This window comes from Castor canadensis, chromosome 2 (assembly GCF_047511655.1).
Source record: "Castor canadensis chromosome 2, mCasCan1.hap1v2, whole genome shotgun sequence".
Taxonomy (NCBI): Eukaryota; Metazoa; Chordata; class Mammalia; order Rodentia; family Castoridae; genus Castor; species Castor canadensis.
The window spans coordinates 34,071,667-34,083,842 of NC_133387.1; the positions used below are offsets into that span (position 1 = coordinate 34,071,667).

The following is a 12,176-nucleotide window of genomic DNA, read 5'->3' on the forward strand; positions in this document are numbered from 1 at the left end:
CATATTATTTAGAGTGAAGTAACACAAAAAAATATACTGGAGTCTTTAATCTCATTTCCTGAGAAACAGCAAATATTTCTCCCCTTTTTTCCTCCCAATTTATCCTGTGATTCTAAAATATATCCTTGCTTACAAACAAAACAAAAAAAATTCTCACAGAAACACACACATTTTCACACAAGTTGTACACATAGTTGTCTTTTAAAAATGTAATCATCAGTGTTAATCACATAGTATCTTAAGTTGTTATTGCATACTGGATATTTGGTATTGATAAGTTCACTAGGATAAATGTATTTTCTTAGTAGGAAAATTGAACTATTTAGAATAGGTTCATATACATTTACTCAAAGCTAAACATTCTCTTTTCTATCCTGATAAACTTGAAATAGAAATGCAGCTTTTAAACAAAGATACAAGAGCACAAATAACCAAGGGGAAATTTTTACAGAGCACATGCTGGTGAAGCATCTCAAAATATTGATCTTAAAAAGTAAATGGAACAACACATTGATTGGGAAACAAGGAAAAACAGGTGAGAGCTGGAGAACAGAGAGAGAGAGAGATACCAGTCTTCATAAAGAAGTAGGGAACATCTTGCAGAGAGAATTGAAGCAAAACTGTAAAGATGAAAGTGCAGACAGGTTTTAAGGTGAAACTGAGGGCATTTGGATCAAATAATCTTCCTTTGAAAGCATAAAGTGAATCCAATAGAGAAAATAAAGATTTAAGGGAATTCCCAGAAGTGGAAAAAGTACTAAACCGGGAAAAGTTTAGTTCAGGCTTGTGTCTAAACTCAGAGGACTTGCAAAAGTCACCCATGTTCATGTCTCAGTTTTCCTATATGTACATTAAAATGTTGGCCAATATCAGTGATAGCCATATTCTAGTTGTAGGACTGTCTCTGAATCCAGCCTCTAGAGTTCTTTTGGAAGGAACCACAGAACCAAATGATAAAGTTGCTCCCAATTTTAAATTATCAGAATGTTACCCAAGATATGTCCTCATCAAACATTTCTAAATCAAGGAGTGTCTCATGCCACCTGAATACCAACAGACTGAAGTATACTGACTTTTAAGATAATCAAAAGAGAACAAGAAGGGTGTGTTGTGATGCTTCTGCACTGCCGCACTAAGGCTTGTTTGCCTGACCTTTGACAAGAACCCAAGTTCAAAATATGGCAATTTTGAAAGATATTACCAGTCATTAAAGCCAACCATTAACATACAGAAAATGAAAATAGTAGCAGTAGCAAAATATGGTCTGAATGAGAGGGAGCTGAAAACCACTAGAGTATATGTAATAGGATTTTTGACTCTGTATGAAAAAGATGATGTCAAGGTACCTGAAGCCAAGAAGAAATGCCTCCTTATTGGTGTGTTCTAAAATCAAGGACTTTGTGGTACTACTTAGTCCTCAGATTTTAAACAACTGAAACATGAGGTGGCTACCCTCACAGCAGCTGGAAAATAAGTTATGCTTGTTGGAATTGGTGATAAATCAGAGGCATAGTTTGTAGGGCTCACTCGGACCAGTTTCTGGTGAAATTCAAAGATGTGGGAAGAAAGCCCTTTACTTTTGCAGATATGTTGGTCATTGCTCTTGAATTTTTAAATTCTGGATGAAGGTTCTATCATCTTTAATCAACTCAGGTCTGTTACCTCCTTTAAGACAGATGAAGAGCTCATCTTTTCTCTTAATCCCATTGCAAGTGCTGAAAGCATGAGCATCAATGCTGCAAAATCACCAGGAGTAAACAACCTGGCCCAAATCCTCTACAAAGGAGGCCACCATCACTGAGCAAAGTGCCAGGATGATGGGTATGGACAATGCCAGCATGATTGCTTCTGATACTGACTTTGACATTCAACTGCCCTGGCCAACCTGTCATCACAAAAGATCTGATTGAAATTATGCCTGGTGTTGCTCCTCTGGATTAATGAAAATCAAGTTCCTCAGACAAGAGGTAAAGAAGAAAAATTCAGCAAGCTGACCTTATTTTCAGCTTTATTGCTATATTTTTCAGGAGAAACATGATCCATTGTTTGAACTTCTAAAGAAAGCAAGATATCTGTAAATTATGTAAAATAAACAAATTAACTAAAGAAATTACCCCAAGTTCACTGGTGCTCACATCCTCAATATTTATCCTGATGATTGGCATCACTTTTGCCACTCACTGAATACACAACCCCAGCAATCATTCTCGCTTCTCTCCTTTCTCACTTTCCTCATCTAATATTACCAGTAAACATTCACATGTTACCGGTGACCTCTTCCTGATGTACTGTCTCTCCTCTCTAATATGCCTAGCCTTTGTCTACAGCCATACCACCCTGAATGTGCCCGATCTCGTTTAATATGCCTAGCTGACAATCCACAAAGATAGTGTCAAAGCACTGCCTGGAGCAGTGTAATAGTCTGCTTCCGTCCAATCTCACAATCTATTTCTACTTTGAGTTGCTAAGACAGAGATCTTTCTGAAAATCAAATTAACCTCATAAATACTAGTTTACAACATTCTAGTGCTCTCCTGCTTTTCAGATCCACATGCCAAATATGATGGAGAATGAAATGTGGCATTTGAGTACACTGAATGCAGTTGGTTCTAATGAAGATGACCTGAAAATGTCAAATTAATACCACAGTTCAGAGACTTATTAGGAATAAGAAAGTAAAATGTTGTCAGCTGTGGTGGTATATTCCTCTAATCCCATCATTCAAGGGGCTGACGCAGGAGGGTTAGGGGTTTGAGGCTAGCCTGGGCTATATAGTGAGTTTTTGGTCAGCATTTCCAAAATATGTATTCCCTTATATGTGGAATCTAGAGGAAAAAAGATCATGAAAGCTGAAGAGGTGAAGAGAGACTATTAGGGAAAAGGAAGAAGATCAGAGAAACAGTGGATAAGTGAGGGTATGGGGGAAAATGTGATTAAAGTACATTATGTACAAGTATGAAAATCTCATCTTCAAAGTTCTCATATGTATAATTAGTATATGCTAAGAAATATATTATAAAGTGAAATATCCTATCAATATTGTTCATTTTGATTATTGACTGATATTTTGGCTACAGTGTTAATACATTTTGTCATCAATATTAATTTTGCTGCTGCTTTTTATTTGTTTTAAATGTGTCCACAATTCAAAATCACATATTGGATTGTATAAGAAGTCTATTTGATGCTAATTTCTATAAGGCTACCCACATAACTGGAGGTACAAATTATCATTGAAATTATAGTACTCATTATTCAAAAACCAAGAAAAAATGCTGTTAAATATACTAAACCATTATATTTTCTTCTACATCCTCTTTTCCAGCTTGCAACAGTGTTTCTTATTTGCTCTTAAACATTACATGTTGTGCCAGTGTCTTGGGTGGGCAAGTGCAGAGGCAGACCCTTGCAGGAGCCCCCTAGAGTGGTACACAGCCATACAGCTACTAGGGTATCCTTCCTGACTGCATTGCTTGCACACCTATGCAGCTGATTGACTTCTCAATGCCATCACTTCTCAGATTTTGTCTTGTTTCATTGATGTATTAAATAAATCTGTTGGTTTATTGCCAGCATTCCAATAAAATAAATATACCACATCAGAAAAGACTAGTAAATACAATGTTAAATATTGACTAGTTATATAAAAAAAAGTTTGAAAATCTTGAAGTATCCCACATAGTCCTTCTTATTCTCCTGCTGCTGCATGGACCTTTATACTAAAATACTTAATTTTCATCCATAATTTTGTTTCTCCAATATGTCATATTCTCCAACTTAATATATCTAATAGATTTCTAAGGTAGAAAACTGAAATAACTGACCTTAAGTTGGCTGGCAACTTAAATATCCTAGTCTGGCTGGCAAAGTTTTACACTGTTTTTAATGTCTAAACACCATCTTCTCTGTGAACCTTTCCAGATACTCTTTTCCCCACAGCGCATTCATCCTTCCCTTGAACTATTGTTTTAAAGTTGTCTTTTGTTATCCACAATATTTGAATATAGTTAAAGGAAGGCAGTCCCAAAATTTGAAAGGTGTTAGGACAAAAGTGATTTCTACTTCTGTCACAGAAATTTATCAGCAAGCAGGAATCAAACCCTCAGGCAGCCTGCTCTGGGAGCTTAGAAAATCTTGGCTTTGGGTGTTTTTAAACACAGTATACAAAGAATTATTTAAGACAAATTTGACTGCATTCCCAAGGGTAGGATTTGGAAACCAAAACCTTTTGGACTAAGTTTTGTTTGCAATCAAATCTGGATATTGATACATGAGTATGTAAGACTTATTTATACAAAGTCAACTGAATTCATATGCCTGTTAATGGGGGGGAAGGGAGAAGGTGGAACTTGTATTTGAATTATTGTAGCCAGACAACATATATTGAATATTACTAATTTCTCTGATGACAGCCAATTTTTGTATTTGTAAGCTAATAATCCATTAATTGCACCAATGAAAACTCAATTGTACTAATATTAGGTAGCAAAGTCACTTGCATAAATCAACATGAGGATAACTGAACTTAAACCAGGGAATCCTTAAAGAACTTGAATGGTACTGTCACTGAGATAAAGCAAACTTAGGTACCTGACTCATAAACGTGGAAACAAATGGGACAGAGAACTAGCAGGCAAAGGATGGAAAATATATTTTAAGTACTATTATTGTACTTTAAATTTTTAGGACTATGAACAATATTGTTTCTGGTTTCTGTTTCACTAATACAGAAAGCCCCAGTGTTTCTTAGAAAATTTTTATCCTGTATGCTATCAAACATTAGTTTATTTGTATGTGATAATGAAGTATCCCTTACCATTTGTCTTTTGATTATCTTGCAAAAAATGATACTTCAGTATATCCGATAACACAACATAATTATTTATAAACTATTTATGGTAGTTGGCTTTGAGCAGATTATAAATATGTAGAAACTTTAAAATTGCATTTGAATTCTATGAAAAAATTGAAATCATGGTCTCCCAGTTCTGTAATAAATAAAGCTACAAATCTCTGTGAATAAGTTTTAAGTTCTGAAAAGAGTTTTCACCCATGGATTTCTTTAATAAAATAGCATTAAGGTACTAATGCTAACAATTTTTTCTCACTTAAATCAGCAATAATTCAATGGTCTACAATGCAGCTTTTATAAATACATATAAGCACATGCATGTGCTTGTGTATTTGAATGCATACTGGAAGTATGACCTTAATGTGAAGATGAATGTGCCTAACACAAAATTTTAATATTCACTTTATAAGTATCATTGAAATTAAATAGCTCAGTCATACTAATACTGTTTTGCCACCTGTGCATTCTTTGCTAAATTTTGAAAGTGATACTTTAAATTTATGCTAATGAGAAGTTACTACCTGGTTTGAGCTTAAAAAAAATTCATTTTATACCAACATGATAAACTATGTGCCATACAGATAATTTTGGTAAAAATTGCTAGCAGACCTCTAAATTCCACATGTGGTTTTATGTGAGAACCTAGAATCATGGGTATCTGTACACAGTAAAGTTTGCACAGACTCGTAACCTTCCAGTAGGTACCTATGCTACTTGTGGAGAATACTGAATCAGAGCTGTGATTCTAAGACTTCTTAGAATTTAGTTCTGGAGAAAGAGAGCAACTATTCACCAGGGAAACCATGAATCCCCAGTTAGACCACTGTCTTCATAAAAACAAAGCCTTAGATCACTATGTACGATATAACAATTTATACCACTTTCATTAAATTAACTACAGCTAGGATAGGGAAAAGACATTTTTTATAGAAGACCCTCCAGAGATAAAAACATAGTTTGTTGTTCTCAGGGAAAGGGAATACAGGGTCATAGAGATAGTGTTGTCTCTGAGACACACAAAGAATACATTAATCTGAAACTGTACTTATTTAACAGAATTCCCAACTGGTTCCAAGGACAGTCTAGCAAGTATCAAGAAGTAACAGCAAGAATTTGTTTCCTCAAGAAGTGGTGAAAGCATGGAGATGGATCTTCTCTAAAATGAACAGGAACAGGCAAAATCTGAGGGAGGAACTCAGACATTAGAAAAAGCCTATAGAATTTCAGCTTCCAAAATAAACACCATGTAATGATAGAAATAATAGCAGCTAATTGTGCACTGAAGATATCCATAGCACAAAGACACACAAGCTTTTCACTAAACTGATTCAACCACACCCCCATACAAAAACTACAAATGGCTATGAACTACCAGCAGGAGACTACAACAGAATCAATCATAAAACAACAATATAGTTAATACCATTGAGAAAATCTATAAAAGTAAAACCTTGTCCTTTGAGAGAATAAAAAGAAAATTCCAACTGATCAAAAATAATAGAAAGAAAGAGATTATAATATAAGGTAACCAGGAGAGGGATTTTAAATCTCCAGTCACATTAAAAGAAAAGGAAAATCCAGAGTGAAAAAACCAGACAAAACACACAAATAAATTTAACAAAATATGTGCACACTTTGTGTTCCAGAAAACATGTTATAATAAGAAGAATCAAGTAAAACCCAGTAAACTTAAAGTATATAATTATACATATTTTTCATCTATCTACTATCTACCTATCTATAAATCTATAGTCTATTGCATCAGTTGACTTACAAAGATTTCTAAGACAAAATAGAGACATTTCAACAAATTGTGTTGCTACATTTTGTCATAGGAAAAACATAAACTTTGGTAGATTCCTCACATCAGACAAAAAGTACCAAAATGCCTAACATAAAACTATAAATATTTTATAATAGAAGACAGGAGAATATCTTTGTGATTATGGTTTCAGTGAAGATTTTTTTAGATACAGCACAAAGAGCACAATAAAAATATTAAAAGAATGGAGAAGTTGGACTTAAATTTAAAAATAAACTATTTAAAATTTGAAACAAGAATAAAAGAAAGGGCACAGACTGTAAGATAATATTTTCAAACACATAATTGATTAAGGACCTATGTAGACACTATACAAACAATCTTCAAAATGGGAACAAATAATTAAATAAAAAACTAGTTTAAAAAACCTTGAGCACACTCTTAAAAAAAAGAGTGTGCTTAGATAGCAAATAAGCAAAGGTGCTGCTTTCATGGTTATCATGCAAATTCTGTCTTCATCCAATGACTGATCTGCTCATTGCAAATTATAGTACATATTACTTCTTAAGCAATGGAAGTAAGAATGATTTTTCACTGTGTTTCATCTGTCATGTTTGCTTGAGTTTTCAATGTGTTATGGAAATAACTCCCCATCAAATATATAGTTTGCAAGCATTTTCTCCCATTCTCTAGGAGATCATTTCATTACGCTATTTCCCTTGGTGTTCATAAATTTTTAGTTTGATGCAACTCCATTTTCCTATGTTTGCTTTAGTTGCCTGTATTTTAGGGTTTTATCCATAAAATCCTTGCCCTGTCTAATGTCATGACATATTTTCATGGTTTTCCTCTAGTAATTTCCTAATATGATTTCTAACATTTAAGTCTTCATTTGAGATGATTTTTGAACATGGTAAAAGGTCTAATTTCATTCTTCTGAAGATCATTCCTCAATTTCCTGGGGCTTCTCCTTGAAAAGCCTACCCTTTCTTCAACATGTTTTCTTGGCGTCTTTGTTAAAAATCAGTTGGCTGTAGACGCCTGGGTTTATTTCTAGATTGTTGTTTGAATTCACCTGTCTAATATGCCTGTTTTTATGGCTATACCATGGTGTTTTGGTTACTGTATCTTTGTACCACATCTTGAAGTCAGGTATCATGATGCCTCCAGTTTTATTTCATTTGTTAAAGATTGTTTTGTCTATTCAGGGTCTTCTGTGATCCTAAACAAAGTAGCATCTCTCTCTCTCTTTCTCTCTCTCTCTCTCTTTCTTTCTCTCTCTATCATCTATCATCTGTCATCTATTTATCTCTATCTATCTGTCTATCTATCTAATCGGTCTATCATCTATCATCTATCACCTACCTATATCTATATATATTTGTTATGTTTTGTTTTTCTAGTCATCTGAAGAATGCCCTTGGAATTTTGATAGGGATTGCATTGAATCTCTGTACTGCATTGGGTAGCATGGACATTTTGAAAATATTAATTCTCCTAATTCATGAATTTGCAATATATTTGCATTTTTGTTTCCTATTTACTTTGTTTTACCAATCTTTGATTGTTTTTATTACAGCTTTACCTCTTTAAATTTCATTTTAGGTGTTTCTTTTATTTTTTGTTGCTATTGCTACTATTATAATGGCATGGTTTTGTTGATTACTTTTGCAATAATTTGTTATTAGTATATGGAATGCTATTGATTTTGTATATTTATTTATTTTGCTTAAATGATCCAGAGGTCAATTTCTTTACATTACTCAGAAGTTTCCTTTAATAACCCATAGTCATGAAAAAAGGTACACTGGAATGTAAGATATTAATATTCCTTTGAAATGATATTTGAGTTTGAGTGACATCAAATTTTTTTTTCACATATATATTACTGTATATCTTTCTTTTGAAAAATGTCTACTTAGGTATTTTGCCAATTTTAATTAGATTATTTATTTTTATTTCTTTTTTTCTTCTTTTCTGTCTCCTGTGTCTTCTGTTCCCTTTTCTTCTACTTTTTAAAATTTTTTCATAATGCTCAAAATCAAACCAGGGCCTCCGGGCATGCTAGGCAAGTGTTCTATCATTGGTTTATCTCTCTGATCCAAGAATCCGTTTGTTCTTTTCCAAACAAATCACATGCCTTGATTACATTTTACTAGAGCCCTATTCACCCTGAAAACAGATACATCATTTAATTCTAAAGAGTTTTATTTTTACTAGTTTGGTCAATCTTTATTCTGGTCCATTACCTAAGGAGCATAAAAACTCAAGTCCATGCCATCTCAGCATCTTCCACAGGAAAATAAGAGGTCTGCTGGAATCATAAATGTTGAGCAGGAAAAAAGAGCGGAGGTAAGTAATCTTAGATGTTAACAGGTACATGAACTGATTGTGTTAAAGCAGCAGCTATTTCACAAATGGGAAGTGTTTTTCCTTTTAGGACTTTATTTTTTAGTAGCTTTTTATTAGTACCTGGGGTATATTGGGACATTTATAAGAGTGCTTACAATATATGTTGGTTAAATTCACCCCCTCCATCATTCTCCTTTACCCCCCATTCTTAAATTACTTTCAACAGATCTCATTGTGCCACTTTCATGCATGAGAATATAATATTTCCACTATACCCACCCCCTACACCCTTAGTTTCTCTCCCATGCCACTAATACCAACCCCCAGACAGGACCTGTTTGTCCTTTCTGTCCTCTATTTTTGAAAAAAGACATTTTTGTCTTTGTCAAAAAACTCTTCACAGTAATAGGGCTGGTGGAGTGGCTCAAGGTGAAGGCCCTGAGTTTGAACCCCAGTGTCTTATTCTTAGCATGAGATGTTTTTACTTCTTGTCCTTCATTATTTATGTGTCTGTTCATTGCTCAATGTGGTTTTGCTGTGGTGGCTTTCTGAATCTGACTAACTTCACATAAGATGATGTTCTCCAGTTTCATCCATTTACCTGTGAACAACAAAATTTCATTCTTCTTTTTGGCTGAATAAAATTCCATTATATTTAAATAGCACATTTTCTTAATCCATCTACCAGTAGTGGGGCATCTTCAGTGGGGAACAAAGATTCTTCTTCCACTACTTTCAGGTTGCTGTCTTGGAAATCTTGACTAGTTTCAATCTCTCTGTAAACACCAGAATCTAACACTAGAAATTAAACAATGGATGCTTGGCTTGCTTTATAAGCAGCTTTAGAAATTATTTATCACAGAAGATACAAAATGTGCCTAGAGGTGAGATACCATTGTTCAAAAATGGAGTATAATGATCAATAATCTTCTAATTCTGGTAAACCAGTGTATTGTGTTGGATAAAAAAAAAATCCTTGAAAAATGTGTTAAATCCAAGAGGCAATCTTAGAGGTCCTTCTCTATGACCTAAGGTGACTTTCTCCAATACCTAACTTTTTTTCCAGGCAGAGTGTTATAGATAAAGTTTTTTTACCACACTACAACATTCATACTAAAGAAAACATTTGGAATATGATTGTGTTTCTGGTCGTACTCTTCAGTGGGATGCTGGTAACTTCTTGCACTTTTCCATGCTGCCTTAATTCTCGAGTTCCTTGCCTTCACTCAGGTAATGACAAGGCCCAGTTTTTGTTCTTCACCAACTTTATTTCAGGTAAAAATATCCCAGAATAACCCAGTTGTCTGATATTCTCATAAGTTCCTTTTTCCTTTTCAGAAGCCATAACTGTGCTTGTCAAGTAACATCCAAAATCTTTCCCATAACTGCTATCATAGCAATGCTAACTTAGTACTGGATCAGAGTTTTTACATAATTTCTTCAACATGATCTCATCTTCTGGGCTTCTTCCCAGTAGCTGATATTTATGTTCTGTCATTGTCTCAGCTATTATTCCTTTCATTTTCTCACTAAATGTTGTCCCTATTTGCTACAATAGCACTGGTGGTTGGTCTTATGTTGGGGATGTCATATTTATAGCTCTCTTATGAGTTTAAAATTATACCAATTACTGAGTATACCAAAATGCCCTCAGTGAAGTATTGTTTAGTGAAAAGCATGAGAAACAAGAAATTCAGATTCTGTTCTTTTGTTAAGTATTTTGATTCAGGTAAGAAAACTAGATTGCATTCTAAATTAGCAAGAACAATATATACAACATAAAAACTGTAATACTTCATTTTCTACAAAATATCACTTTGTCTGAGATGATTGCTTTTGAGGTGGTGAAAGCAAACACTGAAAACAATTAAAGAAGCTGAAAGGAATATTAGCAAAAACAGTAATCTTCACTTCAGAATGAGATAAAGGTTTTCCATCTTATCATTATTGTACTTATTTTAAATTGCTTTTCTGTTTGCATTATACTTAAAAGAAAACTTGTTACTTTCAAATAGTTTAACTTGCATAGACATTGCTTAAATAGTACAGAATGTATGTGACTTTTTTGGAGGTTTCCTCCAATGATAAAATCTTGCTAAGCCATACTGCAATTGTCAAGAGAAGGAAATTAATATTTATTTAATTGAATAATCACAATATTATTAGTTATATAATACTAACTAAACTATAGGTGTTGTTTACATTTCAGTACTACTTACACACTCCTTTCTTTTTTGCTTTTCCTCTCTTCTCTGTGTAGTTATATGAATTTTTATCATTTGTATAAATTTGTGACACTACTAGCACAAAAGGGATACTGTATAGTTCAATGAAGGCTGCCCACTTGACATTCACACCCTCTTTTCAATCTTATCCCTAACTACCAACATCTGATGTCTATGAATAAATTTTGCAGTCTTCAGAATGTTACAGAAATGGAATCATGTAGTTTATTATAAACTTTTGAAATAGACTTTTTTCTACTCAGCATAGTGTCTTTGAGATTTATTCAAACTGCTGTGTGTATATTTTCATACTTTTTTATTACTGAGTGCCATTCTAATGTTGGAAAAAACAGTCTGTTTATTCACTTACTCCTTGAAAGATGTTTGGGCTATTTCTAGGTTTTTGATTATTATAAATAAAACATCTATGCAGTAGTTTAGTTTTTTAAATGTAAACCTAAGTTTTTATTTCCCTAGGATAAACACACTGGAGGAAGATCACTTAGCTGTGTAATAAGAATATCCTTAACTTTTTAAAAATTGCCAAGAAGTTATTCAGAGTATTCTTCCACATCCCCACCAGCAATGAATGAGAGTCCTCACTATTCCTTATAACCTCATCAACACTTGGTATTGGTAGTAATATTTAGCTTAGTTATTAAAACAGATTTGAAGTAATATTTCAGCATGATTTGAGTTAATTTATATAATTTTTATATTATATAAATTATATTTAATGATGTTGTGTAGGCTTTCACGTGTTTGTCATCTATATTTTCTTTTCAGAAAATTCATGTTTATTCAAATTGTTAAGCCAAAATGCTTTAAAGGGCAGTGTTGAATAATAAGCAAGATATTTATTAGTTCAGCAAGTAGGTATAAAAACATAACATTTAATAGATACTAAAAATGGATTATAATTCACTTAACCATTGCAGTTACATGCTTTACCCCATGGTTCTGCAGTTCAATGAAAAGAGATAAA

At 33.4% G+C, this 12,176-nt stretch overlaps 1 pseudogene; it reads left to right on the top strand.

Moving 5' to 3' along the window:
* Positions 1-1,172: 1,172 nt before the first annotated feature.
* LOC109680640 (ATP synthase F(1) complex subunit gamma, mitochondrial-like) lies at positions 1,173-1,941 on the top strand (annotated as a pseudogene).
* The last annotated feature ends 10,235 nt before the right edge of the window (positions 1,942-12,176 follow it).